The 18,378-nt window shown below is 36.3% G+C and overlaps 1 long non-coding RNA gene and 1 pseudogene across 1 annotated transcript in view; one reads left to right on the top strand and one right to left on the bottom strand.

Moving 5' to 3' along the window:
- LOC144581873 (uncharacterized) overlaps positions 1-18,378 on the bottom strand; it is a 72,559-nt gene that overhangs the window by 17,100 nt on the left and 37,081 nt on the right. The gene's annotated exons all lie outside the window — the stretch shown is intronic.
- Positions 10,598-12,139, top strand: LOC100388061 (putative elongation factor 1-alpha-like 3 pseudogene; annotated as a pseudogene).

The following is an 18,378-nucleotide window of genomic DNA, read 5'->3' on the forward strand; positions in this document are numbered from 1 at the left end:
ACCATTCGGCTCAGTGCAGTGGCTCCCACCTGTAAGCCCAGAACTTTGGGAGGCTGAAGTAGGAGGATCACTTGAGCCCAGGATTTCAAGACCAGCCTGGGCAACACAGTGGGACCCTACCTCTTCAGAAAGAAAAAAAAAAAAAAAAAGAAACTAGCCAGGCATGGTGGCATTCACCTGTGGTCCCAGCTACTTGAAAGGCTGTGATGGGAGGGAGGTTGAGGGGATACTGAGCCATGTTCATACCACTGCCTTCCAGCCTGCGTGGCAGAGCCACACTCCATCTTCAAAAAAAGAAAAAGAAAAACTTTACTCAAGACTGTTGCAATAAGGATCAAGACTATTGCAAAAGGAGAGAGAGGTTGAACTCAACTCTTGCTTTGAAAGAAAAGTAGGAGAGATTTTAAGCTCAGGGGTGAGACAGCGTGAAAGTACTGGAGAAAGTTAGCCAGGAAGTTGGTCAATGCCAGTAGACCATCTGTGTTTGCTAATTGTTATTTATTGGCCCACTTCCCTTTCACAGAGACTAGGAGATAAGGGCCCTGTGTTTCTAGCATATTACATTTCAAAGAAAAGGTTTTCAGGTCTTTAGGAGAGACATTCCTGGGTTGTAGAAAATTTACATTTCAAAGAAATAGAGAAGGTATTTAAGACTGCAAATTTTTCAGGGTGAATGCTCAGAGAAAAGGGAGACCAAGAGCCTATACTCAGAAAAGAAACCTGTCTAAAGTTAAGTGAAGATGAAGGGAAGTCAAGACCATCTTGATCAATATGCAATCAATCACATATCCACAAAATTCACTTCTTACAGATCTTTGCTCAAAAGTCACATGACTAGAGTTTTCTTGATCTCCCTTTATAAAATAGCAATCTCCCTCACAATCTTCCGCTACCCATTACACACCTAGTCCATCTTATCACCTTCAGACTGTGGCATTTATTTATTTAGGTAGTTCATTTTTTCTATTTTAAAATTTTTTATTTTACTTTACATTCAGGGAGTATATGTGCAGATTTGTTACATGGATATTTTGTATAATGGGGGGTTTGGACTTCTATTGTACGCATCACCCAGTAGCGAACGCTGTATCCAATAGGCAATTTTTCAACCTGCATGCCTCACTCACCCTGCCTGCTTTTGGAGTCCGCCATGTCTATTGTTTCCATCATTATGTCCATGTGCATCTAGTGTTTATCTCCCACTTATAAGTTAGAATGAACAACTTATTTGATTTTCTGTTTTGGAGTTAGTTCACTTAGGATAATGGCCTCCAGCCCCATCCATGTTACTGCAAAGGGCATGATTTCATTCTTTCTCATAGCTGCATGTTATTCCATGGTGTTTATATACCACATTTTCTTTATTCATTCAACCACTGAGGTACACTTAGGTTGATTCTATAACTTTGCTGTTGTGAATAGTGCTATGATAAACACACAGATGCAGATGTCATTTTTACATACCAATTTTTTTTCCTTTTGTTATATACCCAGTGGTGGTGGGGTTGTTGGTTGAATGGTAATTTACTTTTAGTTTTTTGAGATATCTCCATACTGTTTTGCATAAATGTTTTGCCAACTTACATTCCCCCAAAATTGTATAAGAATACCCTTTTTTCTGCACCCACAACAGTATCTGTTGTTTTATGACGTTTTAATAACAGCTAGAATGAAATTAATAGAAATTGCATCAAACCTGTAGACTGCTTTGGGCAGTATGATCATTTCAACTATATATTTTTAGATCCACGAACATGGGATGTTTTTACATTCACATGTATCATCTATGATTTTGTTCATAAGTGTTTTGCAGTTCCTCTCGCAGAGACCCTTCATCTCCTCAGTTAAATGTGTATGTATGTATTTTGTTTATTTTTGTAGCTGTTGGAGGAATTGACTTCTTGATTCAGTTCTCAGCTTGAATTATTACTAGTGTATAAAATTGCTACTAAGTTTTGTACATTGATTTTTGTATCGTGAAACTTTACTGAAGTTGTTTATCAAGCCTGCAAGTCTTAGAAGAGTCTTTTAGGTTTTCTAGATATAATAAGATTATGTTATCAATGAACAGAAATAATACAACTTCCTCTTTTTTGTTATCAGGGTAATCTTGGTTTCATAGAACGAGTTAGAGAGGAATTCTTCCTACTTTATCTTTTGGGATAGTTTCAATGAGATTAGTATCAGCTTTTCTTTGTATGTCTGATAAAATTTGTCTGTGAATCCATCTGATCTGGAGATTTTACTTGTTGGAAGATTTTTTATTGCTGAATTATGTTCGTTACACATCATTGGTCTGTTCAGGATTTCTTTTTCTTCCTGGTTCAATCTCAGAAGCTTGTATGGTTGCCATCTTACATGGTTGCAGGACTCTATCCACTTCCCCTAGGTTTTCTAGTTTGTGTGTATAGAGATGGTCCTAGTAATCTCCAATAATCTTTTGTATTTTTGTGCTATCTATTTTAATGTTGTCTTTATCATTCCTGATTGTCTTATTTGAATCTTCTCTTTTCTTCCTGGTTGAACTAGCTAGTGGTCTATCAATTTTGTTTATCCTTTTAAAGAAATAGCTTTTTGTTATGTTCATCCTTATTATCATTTTGTCAGTCTGTCTCATTTAGTCCTAATCTGATCTTTGTTATTTCTTTGCTTCTGCTAGCTTTCAGTTTGATTTGTTCTTGTTTTTCTTTGAGTTGTGACATTAAGTTGTTGATTGAGATCTTTCTATCTTTTTGATGTAGGCATCTAATGCTATAAATTTTTTTAGGCCTCCTTTTGCTATATCCCAAAGATTTTGGTATGCTGTGTCTATTTTCACTCATTTTGGAAAATTTTTTAATTCTGCCTTGATTTCATTGTTTACCCAAAAGTCATTCAAGAGCAAGTTGTTTAGATTTTATATATTTGTGTAACTTTAAGATTTCCTCTTAGTACTGATTTCTAATTTTATCCTACTGTGGTCTAAGAAGATATTTAATACGATTTTGATTTTTTTGGACTTACTGAAATTTACTTTATGGCCAAGCAGATGGTCAATTTTGGAGAATGTTCCATATGCAGATGAAAAACATATATGTTCACTAGTTCCTTCATAGAATGTCCTATACATACGTATGAGGTCCATTTGGCCTAGAGTCCAGTTTATGTCCAGAGTTTTTTGTTGGCTTTCTGACCTATCTAGTGTTGTCAGAGGGGTGTTGAAGTCCTTAACTATTATTGTATTTTTATCAGTTTCTTTTCTTAGGCCTAATAGTATTCGGTTTATGAATCTGGATGTTTAAACATCAAGTGTTAAGTGTTGGGTGTGTATATATTTAAGAGAGTTAAATCTTATTATTGTATTGAACACTTTATCTTTATATAATATTCTCCTGTTTTTTCTTTATATTGTTGTGGGTTTGAATTTTGTTTTGTTTTCTATAAGAGTATCTACACTTGCTGACTGGTTTTCCATTTTCTTGACAGATCTTTCTCCACCTCCTTACTTTGGGTCTTTGGTGTCCTTATGTGTGTCTCTTAGGCAGGAGATTATAGGCTCTTGTTTTTCTTTAAATCGGTTTGTGGCATTTAAAACTATCTGAAATATTCAGATATATAATACTTTTACTAATTTATTTCATATTTATCTCCCTCTACTTGCCTGTAAACTTCATAAAGACAAATACTGTTTTGTCTACTGCGGGCTCTCCTGTATCTAAAACAGTGTCTGATATGTAGTAGCCACTCAATAATTATTTCTGAATGAATTATGAAATGCCAGATTATTTCTGGCAATTAAATACAATTTATTTGAGCCCTAAAGTGCCAGATTTTACATCATAAACATTTGTGAAAATCTGATGAAAACTGTATATTCTTTCTGCAGAAAAATATACATGAAGACACACTCACTTGATTTTTGCTCATAGTTTCAGAGAAGAGTATGGATTTCATAAGGTCCTAGGATTTCATGTAAACTCTAGGATCTCACTGACTCCAGAGAAACCTCTCTGGGCTACTATGTACCTGCAACTGTCTAAACATTTTGAGTACCAGCAATCACATAGGCTTACTAATTTATACACAGTGTACTTCTACTGCAATATATTTCAACTTAGGAAACTAAAAGTAATGCGTTTAAAGACCACACTCAATTCCTGTTAAATTGTCCACAAATGGGATGGTGTCAAGATTTCTTAATAAATTGCTTCAGGAAAAAAATGTTGTTAATATTCTAGTACTTTGCGATGTACTCTTGATGTAATGGCAAATAAGCATATTTTTTATTTTCCTCTTTGAGAAAAAGTACATGTCAGATTCTTAATTCCATGTCTATATCTTTCACAAAGAGCTGGAATCAAGGACAATCATTTCTATTATACTATCTAATGCTGCAGTTATTAATAAGTATGTATAAAAATACACAAACATCAACTTATTGTTCATAAAAAATAATCTGTTCTAATAAAAACACACCCAAATATGCATTGTTTGATTATCCATTTCCAGAATGACTATGTAATTGTGTCAAGAGACTCAATATTTAGACTCATTAATATAAAACCCTACATTCACTTAATAAAGCCCTTTGCTCAGTCTGCCCATGAGTTATTCAACCTGCAGAGGCTTTTGTTTATTTCTCTGAGGTACAGTTGTTATTACATTATTGGATAGCAACTTGATGCTGCTTTTAATCAGCTAAAAAAATAAATTATGGAATATTTCATCAAAATGAAGGTTACATGTCCATTTAAAAGAGTATGGAGTTGAGCAGGGCTAAATAATGTGTGTGAAGGAAGAGGGTAGAGTAATAATGTTTAGGATCAGTAAAGAACATCCAGGCTATGATAGTGCTAAAGATCAAATGGGCCTGATGTCCTCTATTTGAACTTTGAACCAGTGGGAAAAAGGAAAAATTATGAAGCAGATACAAGCAATATATCTGTTTTAATCCTAACACAAGCTTGAGTTAGAACGCACAGCTTCAGTTTGAGACAACTAAGGACCTCCTACCTCCAAAGCCCAAAATTACACAGAATAATTTCCCAGTCACAGGCTGCGTTTGACTTTGCTTGTAGGGACTTGATGCTATACATTTATTATAATGGAGAAACTTACAAAAAATATATGCTTCCTCTCATTAGGTGGGTTCCATGAAGAATAAAAAAAGGTACTTAGCTTTTCAGCCCCAGTGTCTAGGAGGAGGGGGGTATAGAAGAGATAATTAGCATTACATTAATGTATTCACAGAAGGGGACATCAGAAATGGGGTGTTACTGTTCACATTTAATTTGAAAGGAGGAGTGTGCTATGAAGCCAAAGTGGACCACCAAGAGGGAACTTACAGAAAACAAGAATCAAGCAAAAGGAAAGGTGAAAAATTATCCAAGAATGAGGGTCAAGGAGATCACTGTCAGGGTAACAGCAGATTAGAACCCTCCCTAAGATGATTCTATACTTTCAGGTAGCTTCTCACACATGGCTATGACTAGATCTCATACAACCAACTTTTCCTGCCAACTTGTAACTTAGAAATCATTGATTTATTAGAATGATGTTTTTTATTTTGACACAATAGTCCTTTTGCTAGAATTTTTATTTCACTCACTTGTAATCTCAGATCTTTAGCATTCTTTAAATGCTACTCATTATACATTTGTTTTTTAAGTATTCAAAAATTGTACTAGGTAGATTCATACTCTGAACTTAGGAGAAGTAACTCCTATTTTACTATTCTATCCTGTGTATACCAATGATTGATTACTGCCAAATTCTCTTATATACAATTTTTAAATTTAAAGACTGACACAATACTGATAAGTGGGAAGACAAAGAAAAGCCCAAATAAAGAACAATAAATGTATGCAATCAACTCTTCCACCAAGGCAACCATTCCTAACATTTTAGTGTAGGTCTTTCCAGTTTCTTTTTTGTTCATTATACTTTTTCTTTCAATCAAATGGTAGCACTTTTTAATATTACTTAATAGCAACATTCAGTAAGCATTTTCTTATGATAAAACACATTTTCATTCACAGACATCTACAAATCCAACTAACATTTACTGAACTCTTTCTATGTATCAGGCACTGGGTTCAGCACTGGGTCTCTGAGGATAAGTGAAAAAAACAGGCATAGGCATAGCCTTCATGGTGCCTAAAATTAATGTAGAAAGATAATAAATAAGTAAGCAAACAAATAAATTAATCAACAAATACCCTGTGAGCCAATATGATATTAATGGAAAGTATGTTCTTATTTTATTTTCTTGTTTGTTGAGAAATACAAATTATTTTTACATATATCAATTATTGGTGAATTGAAAAATATAATAAACAAAACAATATAATAAAACAATAACTATCTGGTAAGTGGAGCAACTACAGTCTATCCTATTTCTTCCACCAAATACAGCTATGAAACTTGGATGGGACATGTGAACATGAGAACTCTGAAAAGTAAATGACATGAGGCAGATGGGAATGATGACCAGAATTTGAAATTTTATTAAACTGGCAGTAGATTTTACCCAGAAAGCACTGGATCACAGAGATCACACCATGGAAATCACAGAGAGGGAAATGTTTAGGAAAATAATCGTAAAGGTGCTTATGAACGCCTGGGCTCACTCTCTACTGTGCATGAATGAATATATACTTAAGCATACCACAACCTTGAAAATTAAACTCATAGAAGATAGTCCACTGCCCAGATTCCAGACTGGCCACTGGGGCAGAGCACACAGAAGGAAACATCCAAATGGGGCATTTTGTGTTCATATTTGATCTCACAGTTAGTATCTGAATGGTACTGCAAAGGCTTTGAAACTGAACTGACAAGAGAACCACAGCCTATAGAAAGTGTGTCAGAACCAGTGAACTGACAAATTCAGATCAGCTTGCCAATACGAAAATTATCAACATTCTCTGTATAATTCAAACAAGACTCAGAGTCTCACAACATCATATGCAATATATCCAGAATACAATCCACAATTACTCAGTATTTCAAGATTCAAGAAAAATTCACAGAAGCCAGAAGAAAATGGAACAAACTGTGAGAAAAGAAGTGTCAGCTGGGCGTAGTGACTCATGCCTTTCCCAGCACTTTGGAAGGCCAAGGCAGGTGGATCACTTGAGCTCTGGAGTTTGAGACCAGCCTGGATGACATAGTAAAACCCCGAGTCTACAAAAAAATTTTTTAAGAAGTTAGTTTGGTGTGGTGACGCATGCCTGTAGTCCCAGCTACTCAGGAGGCTGAAATGGGAGTATCACTTGAGCCACTCTTTCCAGATGACATAGATAACCTGAATAAACCTATTTGCTTAATATCTTTCCCCAAATATCTTTTGACCTAGAGCATTTACAAGTAAACTCTAAAAAACATGTAGAAAAGAAATAAAAATTTAAAAATTATAAATAATAACAAAACTATATAATGCATTTTAGAAAACAGAAGGAAAAACACCTGCTAACCTATTTTATGAAGTCAGCATTACCCTGATAAGAAAACCACAGATAATGCATATTTTTTTCATGTACAGCCAACGATAGTGCATATTTTTTTCATGTTTGAAAACAAATAAATCAAATTCAGCAATATAGAAAAAGCATTACACAATATAAACAAATGAAGTTTTATGCACTACTAGTTCAATATTCAAAAATTAGTTAATGTAGTCCACCATTTTAACAATCTGAAGAAGACATGGTATATACTCAATGGTGAAAGACTGAGTCCTTTGCCCCTAAGATCAGAAATAAGGGAAGGATGACCACTCTTACCATTCATATTAGATTGGAAGCCGTATCAAATATAATAATACAAGAAATGAAAAAAGTCATACAGATTGGAAAGGTAGACAATCCCAAAGAACCTTAAAGCAAACAAATAAAATTCTTAGGAATAATAAATGATTTTAGTAAAGTCTAGAGAGAGGACACAATGTGAACACACTAAAATCTATAGTATTTCTATGCAAAATACTAAAAGAACACTTAAAACTCAACAATAAGAAACCAACCCCATTAAAAATGGGCCAAAGATCCTAACAGACAACTTGTTGAAGAAGATGTACAGATGGCAAAGCATATGGAAGGATACTCAATATCACATATCATTTAGGAATCACAGATTAAAACAATGAGCTACCACACACCTATTAGGATGGAAAGGAAATGCAAACACTGATGGCACCTAATGTGAGCAAGGATGTGAAGCACCAAGAACTCTAATCCATCGCTTACTTTGTGATCCAGCAATCATGCTCCTTAGTAGCTAATCAAATGAGCTGAAGACTTATGTTCACGAAAAAACCTGCACATGGATGTTTGTAGCAGCTTTATTTCTAATTGCCAAAATTTGAAAGCAACTAAGGTATTTCTCGATAAGTGAATGGATAAGTAAACAGTGATTCATTCAGACAATGGAATATTATTCAGTGTTAAAAGGAAATGGGCTATCATACATTTCCACGTAAAGACATGGAAGAAAATTAAATACATATTCGTACATGAAGAAAAGACAATTTGAAAAGACTATACAACTGTATGATTTCAACTGTGTGACATTCTGGAAAAAGGCAAAGCTATGGAGACAGTGAAAATATCAGTGGTTGCCAGCGGTGGGGCAGAGGGAAAGATGAACAGGTACACCACGCGGTTTTTAGGGCAGTGAAACTATTCTGTATGATATTTTAAGGATGGATACATGTCATTGTAAGTTTTGTTTCAAACCCATAGGATGTACAATAAGAACAGTGAACCCCAATATAAACTATAAACTTTGGGTGGCAATTATGTGTCAAAGCAGGTTCATTGGTCATCACAAATGCACCACTCTAGTGTGGAATGTCAGTAGTTGGGAGGCTGTGCATGTGTGAGGACAGAGAGTATTGTATATGGGAACTCTCTATACTGTCTTCTCAGTTTTGTATGAACTTAAAACTGTTTTAAGAAATAAAGCCTATTAACAAATAACTCAATGGTCATATTAAGATTAAAAATGTCTGCTCTTTGAAAGACGTAATTAAGAACACGGACCAAGAAATAGAAATTCCATTTGATCCAGCAATTCCATTACCAGGTATATATTCAAAGGATTATAAATCATGCTATTATAAAGACACATGCACACGTATGTTTATTGCAGCACTGTTTATAATAGCAAAGACCTGGAATTAACCAAAATGCCCATAGATGAGAGACTGGACAGGGAAAATGTCACACATATACACCATGGAATACTATGCAGCCATAAAAAACGATGAGTTCATGTCCCTTGTAGAGACATGGATGAATCTGGAAACCATCATTCTCAGCAAACCCAAGAACAGAAAATCAAACACCACATGTTCTCACTCTGGTGGATATTGAACAATGAGAATACATGAGCATAGGAAGGGGAGCATGACACACTGGGGTCTGTTAGGGGGGGACCAGGGGAGGAACAGCAAAAGGTAGGGAGTCGGGGAGGGATAACATGGGAAGAAATGCCAAATATAGGTGACAGGGATGGAGGCAGCAAGCTACATTGCCATGTATGTACCTATGCAACAATCCTGCATGTTCTGCACATGTACCCCAGAAGCTAAAGTGCAATAAAATATATATATACATATATATATATACACACATATATATACGTATATATATACAAGTCAAAGAATAAGACAATATATTTGCAATCTATATATATGCTTCTGTCAAATACATATGCATATTTGGCAGAAGACTTATATCTAGAACAGATTAAAAAAAGAAAAATACTCTTAAAAGAAAAGCAGCCCTATAAAATGGGTAAGAGGTGGTCATGGTGACTCTTTCCTGTAATCTCAACACTTTGGGGGCCAAGGTGGTAGGATCACCTGAGGCCAGGAGTTTGAGACTCCCTAGGCAATGTAGCGAGAGCTTGTCTCCATAAGAAAAAATAAAAAACTAACTAGGCATGGTGATTCATGGCTGTAGTCCTAGCTTCTTGGGAGGCTGGGACAGGAGGATCACTTGAACCCAGGAATTTGAGGCTACAGTGAGCTGTAATTGTGCCACTGTGCTCTAGCCTGGAAAACAGAGCAAGACCCCCATCTTAATAAAATAGGCAAAACATTTAAACAAACACATTACAAAAGAAGGGAAAGCGCCCAAAAAGCACATAAAAAGAGGCTGAACATCATTAGTCATTAGGATATGAATATTAAAACCACAATAAAATACATCTTAGAATGGCTAAAGGTTAAAAGACTGTCAATACCAAGTGCTTGCAATTATGAGGAAAAAAATTCTTATACATTGCTACTGAAAATGTAAAATGGTGCAGCTGCTTTGAAAATAGGTTAGCGGTTTATTGAAAGTTAACACTTTATGTATGACCAAGCAATTTCCTTCCTAGATATTTCCCGAAAAGACTTAAAAACAAATTTTTGCTATTTTTTTCGCAACGGGTTTGCCACCAGAAGATAGGTGTCATGAAAACTACCCCTAAAAGCCAAAATGGGAAAGAAAAGACTCATATCAACATTGTCGTCATTGGACACGTAGATTCAGGCAAGTCCACCACTACTAGCCATCTAATCTACAAATTCAGTGGCATCAACAAAAGAACCACTGAAAAATTTGAAAAGGAGGCTGCTGAGATGGGAAAGGGCTCCTTCAAGTATGCCTGGGTCTTGGATAAACTGAAAGCCGAGCGTGAACGTAGTATCACCATTGATATCTCCTTGTGGAAATTCGAGACCAGCAAGTACTAAGTACTATCATTGATTTCCCAGGACACAGAGACTTCATCAAAAACATGATTACAGGGACATCTCAGGCTGACTGTGCTGTCCTGATTGTCGCTGCTGGTGTTGGTGAATTCGAAGCTGGTATCTCCAAGAATGGGTAGACCCGAGAACATGCCCTCCTGGCTTACACACTAGGTGTGAAACAACTAATTGTTGGTGTTAACAAAATGGATTCCACTGAACCTCCCTACAGCCAGAAGAGATATGAGGAAATCGTTAAGGAAGTCAGCATTTACATTAAGAAAATTGGCTACAACCCCAACACAGCAGCATTTGTGCCAATTTCTGGTTGGAATGGTGACAACATGCTGGAGCCAACTGCTAACATGCCTTGGTTCAAGGGTTGGAAAGTCACCCATAAGAATGGCAATGCCAGCGGGACTACACTGCTTGAGGCTCTGGACAGCATCCTACTACCAACTAGTCCAACTGACAAGCCCTTGCTCCTGCCTCTCCATGATGTCTATAAAATTGGTGGTATTGGTACTGTTCCTGTTGGTCGAGTGGAGACTGGTGTTCTTAAACCTGGTACGGTGGTCATCTTTGCTCCAGTCAACGTTACAACTGAAGTGAAATCTGTTGAAATGCACCATGAAGCTTTGAGTGAAGCTCTTCCTGGGGATAATGTGGGCTTCAGTGTCAAGAATGTGTCTGTCAAGGATGTTTGTCGTGGCAACGTTGCTGGTGACAGCAAGAACGACCCACCAATGGAAGCAGCTGGCTTTACTGCTCAGGTGATTATCCTGAACCATCCAGGCCAAATCAGTGCTGGCTATGCCCCTGTACTGGATTGCCACATGGCTCACATCGCATGCAAGTTTGCTGAGCTGAAGGAAAACATTGATCTCCATTCTGGCAAACAGCTGGAAGATGGCCCTAAGTTCTTGAAGTCTGGTGATGCTGCCATCATTGATATGGTTCCTGGCAAGCCCATGTGTGAGAGCTTTTCAGACTACCCACCTCTGGGTCGCTTTGCTGTTCGTGATATGAGACAGACAGTTGCCGTGGGTGTCATCGAAGCAGTGGACAAGAAGGCTGCTGGAGCTGGCAAGGTCACCAAGTCTGCCCAGAAAGCTCAGAAGGCTAAATGAATATTATCTCTAATACCTGCCACCTCAGTCTTAATCAGTGGTGGAGGAAGAACAGTTTCAGAACTGTTTGTTTCAATTGGCCATTTAAGTTTAGTAGTAAAAGACTGGTTAATGATAACAATGCATCATAAAACCTTCAGGAGGAAAAGAGAATGTTTTGTGGACCACTTTGGTTTTCTTTTTTGCGTGTGACAGTTTTAAGTTATTAGTTTTTGAAATCAGTACTTTTTAATGGAAACAACTTGACCAAAAATTTGTCACAGAATTTTGAGACCCATTAAAAAAGTTTAATGAGGAAAATAAAAATTTCATAGCAGTTTGACTCAGAAAAGCTAATAAATGGAAAGAATCCAATGTTCATCAACAAGTAAATGGATAAACAAATTATGGTATATAATACAATGGAATATTACTCAGCAATAAAAAGAAATGAACTAACAATATACAGAGAGCAGCAGAGATGAGTCCCAAAAACATAATGCTGTGAGCAAGAGACCAAACACAAAAGAGTACTTGTTTATTTATGAAGCTCTAAAAAAGATAAATCTAATTTTTAGTGATAGAGAGCAGTGGTTGCCAGTGGCTGAAAGTTGGGAGCTGATTTACTGGATAGGGGAGCAAGGAATTTTGGGATGTTAGATATCTTCTATTTTCAATTTTGGTAAGAGTTATATCAATATATAAACTGGTTACATTCATTGAAAATAAACAAAGTGTATGCATTTTATTGTATTTAAATCATTCTGCAACAAAGTTAATATTTTAAAACCCTCAATGGTTTCACTAAGACTATTGCTTTCATGAAATTAATGAATCTTAAATTTGAGCAACAAAAGAATATATTGGCTCACATAGCCAAATATATAGTTTATATACTCATACTGTAGGAAAGGAGGTGGGAAGCCTACCTCAAGTAAAACAAAAATTAGGAATTCAAATATTGACAAAACTCTATTTCTCTTCACAGGACTAACTCTATTGCTGGCCTTGATTCCTCAAGATGGCGGAAACTAGGACAGCTGACAACTCCTGAACTTAAAACCTCATGGATTCATCAACCAGAAAAAGATCTTTCTTTGGAGATTTGGAGGTGAAATTTGAAAAATCTGGAGAAGGACTTCAGTTGGCTCCACTTGAGTCATGTGGATGGCTATCTCGGATGGACCACTGTAAGGGCTTAGGACACTGTGATTGGCTCAGATTGAGGTAAGTGGTGATTTCCTAACCAAGTATTCTGATGACAAAGGCGAACTTATTTAAGAAGAAAGTTAGTGCTTTTAGAATAAAAACTAAAAGCAGAAGCAAAAGAGACTTTTTATAACAGGAAGAAAATAGCATAAATAAGGCTACTGAATCATTTAAAACTAAAAATCCATTCTTATTTGTTTATCCAATAGTGAACATTAAAGAAAAGTATTTTAAATTCTCGAAGCCTATGTCTAGCTAAGACAACAAATTCATAAGGCATTTATTTTCAGCTGTAAACTTCTTATTTACTAAGAATGTGAACATTTTACACCACCAGAAGTTGATCAGGATTTTTTATTCATGTTATGAAAGAAGAAAATAGTTGTTCCTATAATCATAAAATTGCTCAGTTCAAATAGAGAGATGAACTCACTGGGATGTCACCAAGTCCCTTCCTACATGCATACTGTAGCATTGTTACACTGTTGGATTCCTCTTCATAAGTTGGGTTACATTAACTGCAGATGGTACATCTGACTTTAGAGCAGGTGTTGTAGCAGGCCTGGCCCACAGCATCCTGATGCTTGTCACCTGGACAGTTTCCAGCCACAGATTGGTCTTTGAGTTGTTGAGGAGATTGTCAGAGAGATTGATAGTGTGAGCCATATTGGAACTATCCATGATAAATGACATGATTTCCTCCACTCTTCTCAAAAGACAAGCTGTGAATCACAAGACTGTTCAAATAAACTTGATGAGTACCTCTTTCCATGTGGAAGTTGCCTAAAAACACATTTACCTCCAGACTTGGGTCACCTGCACAAATCAGAGCTTTATCAACACATCTCTAGAATAACTATTAGAAGAAGAAAAAGATGACAGATTATATGGGAGTGATTTTTATGTGGCAAATCTGGAGGCAATATTCACCATTTCTACCACATTCATCAACTAAAACTGGATTACATATTCCAAATTTAACTGCAAGGGAACAGAAATGTGGTTTAGCTGTTTAACCAGGAAGAAGAAAAGGGAAATGGATATTGGTGATTATTAGTAATCTTTGCTACACAGGTACTGCAGCAATGCAAATGGGAAAACAGCAAGTTGATTGAAAATTGAAATTTACTGGAATGAAGTCAGTGATTTTTCATCTACAAGGAAGTCTCATATTTATTTCGTCTACTACTGGATAAAATTCTTAGAATGGGTAAAATTATTTCTCAAACTACAAAAGTAAAGTATGTGAAAAATCTCAATATTGTCAGCTCAGCTATCATAGAGAATGGTAGGTAATTTACCAACTTAAAACATTCTTAAAACAGAAGGCAACTAAAATTCAGTTAATAGACTTAACAAGAGAGAAAACGTGCATTATAAAATTCTCATTTAGCCAGGCATGGTGGCTCACACTTATAATCCTAGCATTTTGGGAGTCCAAGGCTGGCAGACAACTTGAGTTCAGGAATTTGAGACCAGTCTGGCTAATATAGTGAAGCCCTGTCTCTACTAAAATATAAAAAAACTTTAGCCAGGTGCTGTGTCCCAGACCTGTAATCACATCTACTGGGAGGCTGAGGCGTGAGAATCACTTTAGCATGAGAGATGGAGGTTGCAGTGAACAACAAGAACAACATAACTCAATTCAAAAAGAGAAACCAGTAACACCATTTTTAATTTTATAATCACTAAATTACATATAAATTATAAAAGAATCTACAATTAAGAAAAAATATCTGTATTCTTTACTTGTGTTCTCTTTATTGACCCCTACTCCAGCCCTCTGAAATTAGGAGCAAAAGTTATTTACTTATGGTTAAGACTATGGTGAGGAGCTGGGAGAATAGTTTACTTCTGAAATGTCAGAGGAGACTTCCATCATGATTGCTGGGGCCTTGGTAATTACATGGCAGTGATGTTCATCCTAGCCCAGACTTTATCCAACATGGTCTTACTGGACTCAGGAGCTAAATGGCTCCACTCATCGTCCCCATATCAAACCTTGTAGTGATGTGCTTTTCCTGGCCTGATAGGTAATTTACCAGCTTTCATTCATTCATTCATGGTAAATTGTGGGGGTTTTTAAAATCAATTTTAGGAAAAAGAGAGAAAGAGGGAAAAAGAGACAGAGATACCAAAGAGAGATATAATTTAAGAAGAGTATAAATGAACACATTACAGACTTAGATTTATCATGCAAATTCAATCCACGGTTAACAAAATATAATAGAGTATTATGTCATATTTACCAAGTGCTCATTTTTCACTAAGCATTATTCTAAATGCTTTAGAACAGCAGTCCCCAACCTTTTTGGCACCAGGGACTGGTTTTGTGGAAAACAATTTTTCCAGGACCAGGTAGTGGGGGATGGTTTTGGAATGATTCAAGCACATTACATTTGTAGTGCACTTTATTTCTATTATTATTACATTGTAATACACAATGAAATAATTATATAACTCACCATAATATAGAATGGGGAGTCCTGAGTTTGTTTCCTGCAACTAAATGGTCCCATCTGTGGATGATGGCAGATTATGACTGATGATTAGGCATTAGATTATCATAAGGAGCATGCAACCTATTTCCCTCACATGTGAGGTTTACAGTAGGGTTTGCCCTCCTACAAGAATCTAATGCCTCTGCTGATCTGACAGAAGGCGGAGCTCAGGTAGTAATACCAGAGATGGGAGGCGGCTGTAAATACAGATGAAGCTTTATTTACTCTCCCTCCACTCACCTCCTGCTGTGCCGCCTGGTTTTTAACAGGCCATGGACTGGTACTGCTCTGCGGCCTGGGTGCTGGCGATCCCTACTTTAAAATGTCTAACGTATGTCTAAGGTTCACTTGGTATCACTATTACTTCCTTCCAAGGCCTTCCCTGAATGGCAGAAGTAAAGCTGGGAAACTTGTTTCCCAGAATCCTCCTTTCTGTAAGATTCCTGGTTAGAGTTTGCAAATTATAGGAAACTAGGAAGGTGTAAGTGAAGGAGCTCTTAGTCTCCAAAGGCAGTTCTACCCAGACTCATAGACTTCCTGATGAATCCTTGACAGCCATCTACTTTGCTTCTACAGACAGAAAAATTGATAAAATATTCTCAAAGATTCTGGAGAATTGCAGCAACTTCCTTTAGAAGTTTATGAGAACCAGACTTTTTGTTGCTTTAGTTTGAGATCTTCAATGATTGCCTCCCTGACATTGGAGGCATTTTCTTGGACTTGTAGTGAGGGTTTGAGGGTCAGCAACCATGAAAGTCTCTATTTTGACATCAAACACTTATCACCCAGAAAATATGTGATGACTTCTGTTTTATTGGCCAAACTATGATACAAGTAATCACAATCATTTTGTAATATAGACATACAAGCACATCACCTACATTTTTTTCATACTAAACAAAAGCTTAGAAACGTAAATATCTTGTTAAAGTTTACACAGCCAAAATTCAAACTCAGTACACTAACTCCAGAAATTATCCTTTTCCTTATAATGTTCTACTCTCAGTCAAGTCGGCACCGATGAGAGATAGAAATAATTTTATAATAAAACAATAACTCAACAACATTAAACATGTACCTTCCTATTCAGCCACCTTTCCTCTTTTTTTCCAAAAAAAAAAACCCTTTCTAGAACTTCTTTCCTACATTATCAATATTAATAGTTTGCATTAGCTTCCTTATCATGTCTATTAAATTTATTGGTAAATACTGAACTTTCTAGACTCCTAGATTTGCTCATAATCATCTTAGACTATTGGATGCTCAGGCATTACAGTTTCTGCTTAGCTGGTAGTTACAACTCTGCACACAAAAAGAATCTTCTTTCAATAGTCGTTTCTCACAGGAAATTGCAACAAGCAATTAAGCATGGTAGAATTGAAAACTAACTTGGAAGATTTTTTGAGAAGAAACGTCTCAAAATTAAAAAAATAAAAAGACAAAATAGAAAAATGTTATCATGCAAAGTACTCAGGACAGAAAACAGGCTTCCCAACTTAGAAGAGGTATTAATAATTTGGGGTCACTTTAAATTACCATTCCTTTAGAACATTTATCTTCACTTTTCCATTTTCTTGAAGAATGAATACTAAAATGTGCAAACTTGAATTGCATGCAAGAAATCCTATTCATTACAAGCCATTGGTCATGTGTTTGTGGATATAATTTATTATGGCAAGATTGCGTCCTAGCTCTTCTAGAAGAAAAAGACACAGACTTGAAGAACTTTTCTCTTTGAGTCCCATAATTGCAACATGTAAAGAAAGTTATAATTTTAAAATTTAAATAAATCACTCCTTAAATATTATGAATAGGAGCTTCCAGGACGCTTATGACTACAATTACAGGTAGAATAAAAATCCTTCTTTCCAGATGAGATCATCAGTTATTCTAATTTATTTTCTTGTGATTTGTGATTTTTCCTTGATTTCTCATGGCAGACTTTCATTATTCTCCTCATTTTAAAAAATGAGGACACTGAAACCCATTCAAATTTGCTCAGAATGACTGGGAATCCAGGGTAGAAGTATACCCAATTCCATTTATCTCACTAAATCCTCATCAGTAAAGCCATAGGGATACTGAACTAATGGAAAATAGCCATATGCAAGGGGAATACAGAGAAAATAGTTGCCATACAGCTCGAACCAAAAAATAGAATATCCCTCAGTTTGTCTCTCATTTGTCACATGGAATCATTTATTCACTTTTCAGCTCTTTCAAAAATAAATTTGAAGTAGCTTGTGCCAACATCACTCCATTAAAGAAGTCCTGGATTAGTCGATATTAGTACCATCCCACATTTATTAGATTTTCCTAAAACTGATTTGATGGCAAATGTATTAAAGCATTTGCAATGTGAATCTAAAATTCCAAATGTTAGTATTTAGATGTTAAATTTGAACTAATTCTCCTATTTCCTTGATTCGATAAAGGGATGAGGCTAGTTCGTATTGTGCCTCTGGGAGAAGAAGAAAAAGACTTCCTCTCTGGAAGGAGGCAGTCATGTGGTTGCAAGGCTGGGCAGGCAGTCAAAGTCATGGTGTGTCAAGAAAAATGTGCCCCTTCTTCCTAGTGGATACAGTCTCATATCAGGTGTTCGGCTTGGCAAGCAGACTGAGCTGCTTTGTAGCTCCCACTCACCACCTAGGCTGGGTTCTTCAGTGCAAGGTATTAATATAACCAGCACAGATATAAGTAGTAACTCTACATAAGCACCCTTCTTAGCCTTCAGATCTCTGATTCTGCATTACAAAATATCGTGTGTGTGTGTGTGTGTGTGTGTGTGTGTGTGTGTGTGTGTGTTTGAGACGGAGTTTCGCTTTTGTTACCCAGGCTG

This window comes from Callithrix jacchus, chromosome 3 (assembly GCF_049354715.1).
Source record: "Callithrix jacchus isolate 240 chromosome 3, calJac240_pri, whole genome shotgun sequence".
Taxonomy (NCBI): Eukaryota; Metazoa; Chordata; class Mammalia; order Primates; family Cebidae; genus Callithrix; species Callithrix jacchus.